Source organism: Saccostrea cucullata, unplaced genomic scaffold (genome assembly GCF_032062105.1).
Source record: "Saccostrea cucullata isolate Sc308-1 unplaced genomic scaffold, CSIRO_AGI_Scuc_v1 ctg3261, whole genome shotgun sequence".
NCBI lineage: Eukaryota > Metazoa > Mollusca > Bivalvia > Ostreida > Ostreidae > Saccostrea > Saccostrea cuccullata.
This window is the reverse complement of record NW_026933415.1, coordinates 9162-17588: the sequence shown is the minus strand read 5'-3', so window position 1 is coordinate 17588 and position 8427 is coordinate 9162. Positions and strand designations below refer to the sequence as shown.

The window sequence follows — 8427 nt, the reverse complement described above, 5'->3', positions numbered from 1 at the left end:
TAGTTTCAGCCAATCAGAGGGAAGCGCACGTGCATGCGCGTGAGATCTTGCCATATTGACCACGTCATCTTATTTATACTACTAATATATCCTTATATTATGAGTTTCAAAACATTTCATCAAAAAATAGAAAAGTTATGGTAGGATTCATTATATTGGTCATTTCACGTGTTGCACGTGCCCGCTCTTGCAAGCACGTGCGGGCAAAATGACCTTCGTTCGGCAACTCTGCATAACATGCCTACTGACCCAAAAAACATTTTACCTTAGTCGGATGTGTAGTTTACAAGATCACTCGTGGACAAAATTTTCCCAGGAAGAAGAAAAATAATAATAATAACTAGAGCAAAGCTCGTTGCAAAGCAACGAGTAGGTCTTCCGTCCTGTTTTGACCGGAAGTGACGTCAACAAAAAGAAAGCAATGAGCTAAGTTGTCTCCAGTGACTTTATAATTTCAATTTTGAGTCAAAACCTTCAAAATAAGCTTTTTTGGCTACTTCTGGTTTGGCCAAAAGTGATGTGAATTGACAAAAAATTAACTTTTATGCCTTCAGTGATATATGTTACCCAAAACCTTGTCAAGAATGACAAAAATATGCACTTTCTGATGACTTTCGGTTTGACCGAAAGCGAGGCTACCAGACGCATTTTGACGAATTCAATAGATTAAGCTTGACATTTTGAACAACTTTGCTTCTTTGACGTATTACAAATTCAAATTTTTTTTCAGATATTAAGGAAAAAATTTTGGTCCCTCTAAGTCCTTAATTATAGGGGCAAGCCCTTTATAGTTGATATCCTTTGAAAGATTGTGATATTCTTCACAACTTTTGTTCTTAATGTCTTTACAAAATATTAACATGTAAAAAGATATTGCAGAAAAGGTGTGAACATTTTCTAAATCCCCGATGGGATTTTTTACAAGCCATAGCGAGCGTCGATGTGCTGCACTTCCTGAGAAAGAGAGAGGTATGTGTCACATCAGCACATGTAGCTCTATCATCACTGAAAATATTATGTTTCTGTCTAAAAGCAATTTTGAGAACAATGATGGTCAATGTGACCCTATGAAAATCACAGAAATCTACACTAAAGAATGCTCTGTGCCAAGTTTAACTTTACTTTGTCCAGTTGTTCTGAGAAGGAAATGAAATTCTGAAGAATTTAAGATAAAGATGATAATGGGTGAATTTTCAAAATTTTACTACAGCTTTAGCTCATATGAGCTAAACTGTAAACAGATTTTGTGCTTTGTTGACTTTGAAATGTGACTGGACATCTCTTTGATCTTGTGTTTGAAATAACATGTCCTTTGTTCTGAATCATGCACATTTGTTAATGCTTTAGTTGTTTATGCCAAGATAGCAATGTTCCTTTAATTATACTGTAAAAATACACATATAAGATCTTATATATTGCCACTGAAGACAGACCTCTATCATCTTTACCATTAGAATTGATATGTCTTCCCTTGGAAGCGGAAGACCTCAATACAGATGTAAACATGCAAGATCTGACAAATATTTAAATTTAAGGAACATTTATTCCAAATTAAACATATTAGATTTTGCAACAAAATCTGTTTATCTTGAAAAACTGAAAGCAATTGATAAAATCATATTTTTGGAATTATGTCCGTTTCTCAAATCAAAATTTAAATACAGTGTATGATATATTTAAAATCATCTTCTTAAACTGAGACTTGATTCAGTTGATTGTTTCAATTTCATTCTGCTGTTTATTCTTTGTCATCTCCCAAAAGAGGCTCTTCTGGCAAATCATGATCATGCTTGGCATCAAATTTCAGTACTCAGATGACAGTCACACCTATCAAAAGAAATTGATTTTTTTAAAAGTACAACTTATCAGATAAGATAAACCATCAAACTTAGTTATAAGATATTGTTATAACTTTAAAAAATTGTTCTTATACAAATCTATACAGAAAAAAGATTTTTAATGTTTACTGAGTGGGCATAAAAAAATCGATGTTGGACCGCTCGGAGAGATGTTGGACCGCTTACGTCACAGAATGGGCGGAGCTTAATCTCATTTTCATTCTTTAGTTTTAAACAATAGCAGATCTAATGTTACATTACGGAATATAGTACAAAATACATGTATGTCAAAAAATATATAATAAAATGAAAGGTATAACAAAACATTTATTGACAGAGTTCTCGGGCAACATGCGTTTTGTCGGACCCTCGAACCAAACTGTCTGCCTTCGGCCTAACGGCCTCGGGCAGACAGTTTGGTTCTTTGGTCCGACAAAACGCATGTTGCCCTCAAACTCAGTCAATAAATGTATACTGTCACGTTTCTGCATGTGTATTATTTGTAAAACTACTCTATAATCATTTATAAATTTAGGTTTACAGGCAGTCATTTGAGGATGTAATAAATAACATATTAGTTTTTCATGATTTCAAATAAAGGGTATGTACTAGGGATGTCAACGAGTACCCGGTTAACCGGGTACTCGATCGAACGTCCGAGTATCGAATACTAAAGTCGGTACTCGGTTACTCGGATGTATATTTTTAAATATTTCTAATCTTATTTATTTATGCATTGAAACGTCCGTTTTAAAACGTTAAATGTTCATTGCACTTGTACATACAGTAATTAGGGTTTCCTGTGCACCTAAATGACCGTTATCACCTGTGGCAGTGTTTATACAGTAATTACCGTGACCAAGCACCTGCTACCTACCTGGCTTTTCTCACATTCGGCTGTCTTCTACCCTTATGTTTAGTTTGCTCTAATTATTTAATTTCATTGAACATCGTTTAAGGTCTATTATGTTTAAATAAATTAGATAATTTTGTCAATTCTGCAGAAGCCGTAAATTCTCGGTGAAAGTGACGATATATCGCACGTGCGATTGTTGAAATGGATGTGCTTTCAATTATCACTCATGCTTATAACTAAACTTTCAATATTATAATCTAAAATGTGCAAAATATATTCTATTTCTATAATTCAACCTTTTATTAAATGATCAACAAAACAAATTAATCTGAATCTCTATAAAATAAAAAAATATAAAATTACAAACACCGCCGTCTAATTATCTGCTAAATGACAGACTGACAGCTGATCGCTTCATCCGGTCGCCATTTTGCTTTGTAGCACTAAACGACGAAACATGAGAAATGGAGAGAGATGACATCACAAATTAACAACGGTTTGCCTTTTTAATTGACAATTTCTATCAGTTTCTATTAAAACTGAAACAAGATTAATGTAAATATTTTTTAATATGCATTGTTTTCCCTCAAATATCGGCTGTAGAAAGGAAGTATCTTACTTAGTACTGATTCGTTAATTAGCCTACCCTTTCAATGCACGGAGAATTCCATTTTGGCGAGTCTGGAATCTTTTTTAAAATATAATTTAAACGTATAACAATGTTTTAAAGGTTAAGAAATACCGTTATCAGTACCGGTATTAAATGAAACGGTATTTTACCGGTATTTTTGAAGTAACTATTCAGTACGGTACTGGTACCGTGTACCGGTGTCCAACCTTACTTATGAGAATGGGCTAGTGTGCTTATGACAACACGGTGACAATGTACTTAGTGCGTTTGTAACAGTTTCAGCAGGCTGTTTACACTACGCCGTCAAGCTTACACATAAGGCCAAAATAAAATATACTCTTGTTTCCTGTCCCCTGACCAAAAACATTAGGGTCGGTAGGTAGGGAAAAAATTTTATTTTGAGAAAAAATTTTATTTTCAAAATTTAATGAATGCAGAACATATAGCATGTAATAACTGTAATAACAAGAAAATGATATGTTAACAGTTTCAAAGCAAGTTTGTTAATCAAGATTTATAAAGTAAAGGTAACCTGTACACTTGTGATGTATTAATTCTGTAAATATCATTGGTCAACTTTAGTATTTTAGAGAAATAGTTATCCAAAAAATGAAAATGTAATAAAAACTTTTAGGGTCAGAGGGTAAAATGTAGGGTAGGTCGGGTGACAGGAAACAGGAGTATTTTTTATTTTGGCCTAATAGATTGTGTAAAGTTGTATTAGGCCATTCCAAGTTTTCTTCTCTGTTTAGCGTCCACCCATCTTTCAAAAACCTACCAATCTATTCGCAAAAAAAACAACAACACAGAAGTCAAAACATAAAACACAGGATTAAAATGATTTTCAATGATTTGATCTAACTAAACTTCTTTAATAGAAGAAATGTCTATTCTTAAGCAAAAACAAGGGAATAAATGCTTACAATACACCAAATATAACTTACTGTACAGAATTATTTGGAGAAATTGACAAATTCAACAATTTTGCCTAAATTAATCAATTTCAGGACTCCTGATGTTGTGTGTTTTTTCTAACATTGGGTGTCAAAAACCAAGGCGCACACGGACGCTAAACATAGAAAAAACTTGGAATGGCCTTAGCATGGCAGCATGTTGAGAGCATCAGCACAACTGCATGTTGTTCTAAGTTGCCTTAGCCTAACAGTGTTGAGAACACTGTGTTAGCACATTGTTCCTAACACACACTTTAACAAATTGCCTTATCAGGACACCATTTAGTTTTCCATATATATTTTAAAAAGACTGGGAATAAAATTCAATTTTCGATAAGCTTCTTTTCATTATAAGTGTTTGCCTAAGCGTTTTTTACTATATAACCCAAATACATCATTGTCTGTTAGTGGAAGGGCAATTGCTATGTATAATCATGAAGCTGGGCTTGATTTTAATTCACTGCATCAAACCTAAGACAAAAACATGTACGCAGTTATGTTCCCTAACCATGCACCCAACATTTGTAGTGAATAAGACCCTAAAAACCTCACAGTAGATGTTAGGATAATGACCCTGAGTTCCAAGTAAAGGTCCATATTGAAGCTATTCACCAGTATATATTGAATGAGTGAGATTCTCATGATAACATTATCAATCAAAGTATCAATAAGAAGCTGATACTTACTGCTAAATGCTAGAGACAGGTTTCTCCAAACAGACTGTATAAACCGAGATTCTGTGTCACAGTAGGTGTGGGTGTTGGCACGAAAAGGATCCCTTACTTCTCAAAGGCAATAAGTGCTGAGTACAAGTCTATATTTGCAGCTTACTATCCCAAGTGGTGGCATCATAAAATGACTGAAAAATTTTCAATAGACTAATTAAACAAACAAACCATTTCTGCAGCCTCATCACAAAAAAAAGCAAACTCTACTATTACATTTTTTTTTTTTACAAATTTCTTTTGCAATTTAACTAAGAAACATACATATGACATAATAAAATATTGATTTAATTAACTGAGCAATATTAAATTGTGTGCAATTATTTTGTAAATAAATTATACTAAATTTTTTTCTGCAGTAACTTTGGACCCACAGTGCTTTGCTTCTTTGAGCTACGTTCAAGCTTTAAAGTGGTATTGTAGGCCAAACTTACACTACGACGTCATGTGACTTTAGAGTCTAGTGCCCTGTTCAGACGGAGAGTTTAATTCGCAGTAAATTATTGCGAAGTAAACTAAATTAAATGCAAATCAAACTAATGCGAATCAAACTGTGTTCACATGACAGCTAATTATAATGCAAAGTAACCAAATTGAATAAAAATTTTACTTTGACAGTCATGCAGGCTTCAGTTAGGCTTTTATGACATCATTTACATATCATGTCACCTTAGGCATAAACAGATGTATTTGACATAATGTCACAGTGTCTGTTTTCACATTTTAGTGATTAACACTATATTTTCCTTAGTTTTTCACTCAAAAATAGCACAAGTACTTAAAGCTGACCACCAACATGTAGCATTTGACTTAATTTTGCCATTTCACATGCCTCAAAATTTAATTGGATTTAGCTTACCTTAGTCATATTAGTGTTCACAAGGAGCTAATGCAAAGTAATTTAATGCGCAGTAAATTAATTCGAATTAAAATAATTTGAATTGAAATCAGTCCATGTGAACATGCATCGATGCACCAAATGTCTAGTGCGGTTTGACAAGCCTGATCTAAATTAAAAGTGAATAAGTATCTGCCCTTACCATGCTTATCGTACCCGATTATCACACCCGTCAACATATACTACTCAAAATTTGATAAGGATCATTTAAATTTTCTATAATTTGAGATAATCAATAACTGTATAACTGGCAATATTTTGTCCATATGCAAAAAAAAAAAAAATGTTTTCAACAAACTTGCACGTGCATTTCATGTCATGGAAATGGTTTCTCGTCACAGTTTATACTTTTGCTACAATTGCACGATTTTCACTCAGGCAGCGGTGTGATTCTTTCTAAGATTTAAAAGAACTCACCTGAGTGTTTACACTACGTTTATCAACACAATGGCCCCTCAACGTGTAAGGCGTCGCCTGACGACAGAACAACTAGGTAGATGTATTGGAATGCTTGACGCTGGTTATTCACAACGTGATGTTGCAAATGCGCTAAACGTCAGCCAAAGCGTTGTAAACAGAGCCTGGAACCGACGACAAACTTTTGGTACAGCAGCACACAGACATGGGGGTGGTCGTCAGAGATCAACAACTCAACGACAAGACCATTTTGTGGCTCTTCAGGCACGACGCCACCCCTTCTGGACAGCAACCAGCCTGCGTAACGACCTCCTGAACGCCTCAGGGGTAAACGTCTCGACTCAGACGATACGGAATCGGCTTCACAATGCAAGTCACAACTCGAGAAGGGCATGTGTTCGAATCCCTCTGACTGTGCGACACCGGCGGGAGCGATTGGACTGGGCTGAAGACCATGTCACTTGGACACAGAACGATTGGGTTCCAGTTCTGTTTACCGATGAGTCCAGGTATTGTTTGGACTTTACAGACAGGAGGCAACGAGTGTGGAGACGACGGCGTGAACGTTTTCATGATACCCACATCAGTGAACATGACCGTTATGGTGGTGGTTCCATCATGGTCTGGGGTGGAATCAGCAGGGATGGAAGAACAGATCTTCATGTCCTGGAGAGAGGAACAATGACGGGGGTGCGGTACCGGGATGAGATCCTGGATGTTTATGTTAGACCCTACGCTGGTGCTGTTGGCCCTGAGTTCATTCTGATGGATGATAATGCCCGTCCACATCGCACCAGGGTGGTGGAGCAGTACCTTCAACAGGAGACAATTGTCCGTATGGACTGGCCAGCACGCTCGCCGGACTTGAACCCGATTGAGCATGTTTGGAATATGCTGCAAGTTGCCCTGTCATGCCGTAGAGCACAACCCACGACTTTGGCAGAGCTGGGAAACGCCCTCGTTTAAGAGTGGAACGACCTTCCAATTGGAAACATCCGGGTGCTTATTGACAGCATGGCTCGACGTTGTCAAGTCGTCATTGATGCAAGAAGAGGCCATACTCGGTATTGACACTACATTGACTATTTGTGATGATGGACTTTCTCCAAAAAATGTGCAATTTTTTCTCCGGTTTTCTGTTAACTTTTTTGTAATGAAATGCCTTTTGGTGTTGTTATAAGATTTCAAGCATTTCTTACTGGTAAAAATTCATGTTGTTTATAGATATCCTTTCATAAACTGAGTAAAGACATTTTTGACTTAAATTTTTGTCCGTTGTTATGTTAGTGGTAAAATTACACATATATAACCTAGTGATCCTTATCAAATTTTGAGTAGTATATTATTAGTTGAAAAGCATTTTGTTTTGAACATGTTGAAAGCAAGTCTTGTTGAAATTACATGCTCACACATATTTAATTAAAATTTAAAGCTGTGGGGATTTTAAAAGGCTAACTGAGAGCGTCTGAACTGTAAAACAGTTAATATATCGCTGTGTCTGTGTATTTCTAAAAATATCGACAGCTGATAAATGCTCTAAGCTGCCATAGTAATATAATTAATGTAAATTTTAGGTAAACAAAAATCTTACCTTCGAATTCATTCCCATGGTCCACGCCAATCATAAATTAAAATGTAACCGTCAGCTCTTTAATCATTCGATACAATTATCACTGGGGAATCCGAAACAGAGTCAAGAGTGTTCATCCCTGTTTATTACTGTGACAGTCGGAATTTCCTCGTAAACAATTCACACAAGAATATATAAATCGGATAACTTTGCTTAGAATAATGCTCCAGAGGATTGATAAAGTACTTTGAGCTGCAGATAAAATGTCCGTGCATGTTTACATACGGCTTGTATGGTGAGAAAATCCTCAATTTACTTTGTAAACATGATCAACATGTGTCCGATTTGCCGATTTCGATGGGACACACTGAAACCCGGATGTACTAAAGACCTGAAATTACCGATGTTTTTATTTTAAATTGAATGATAATATTGAGTACTTAAAATGTCTTATTTTAAAGACCTTTGACTATGATGCATTATGTTATACAAGAAATCATTTGTTTGGAATATTACTGACAATTTTAAATCAGGTCAAA

The 8427-nt window shown here is 35.5% G+C and overlaps 1 long non-coding RNA gene across 1 annotated transcript; it reads right to left on the bottom strand.

The window, feature by feature from the left end:
• Positions 1-1675: 1675 nt before the first annotated feature.
• LOC134238300 (uncharacterized) lies at positions 1676-8193 on the bottom strand. Its single transcript, XR_009985969.1, has 3 exons — positions 7910-8193; positions 4965-5137; positions 1676-1827 (listed from the first exon to the last, which is right to left on the bottom strand). It is a non-coding gene; the product is annotated as an uncharacterized LOC134238300 (long non-coding RNA).
• Between the last annotated feature and the right edge of the window lie 234 nt (positions 8194-8427).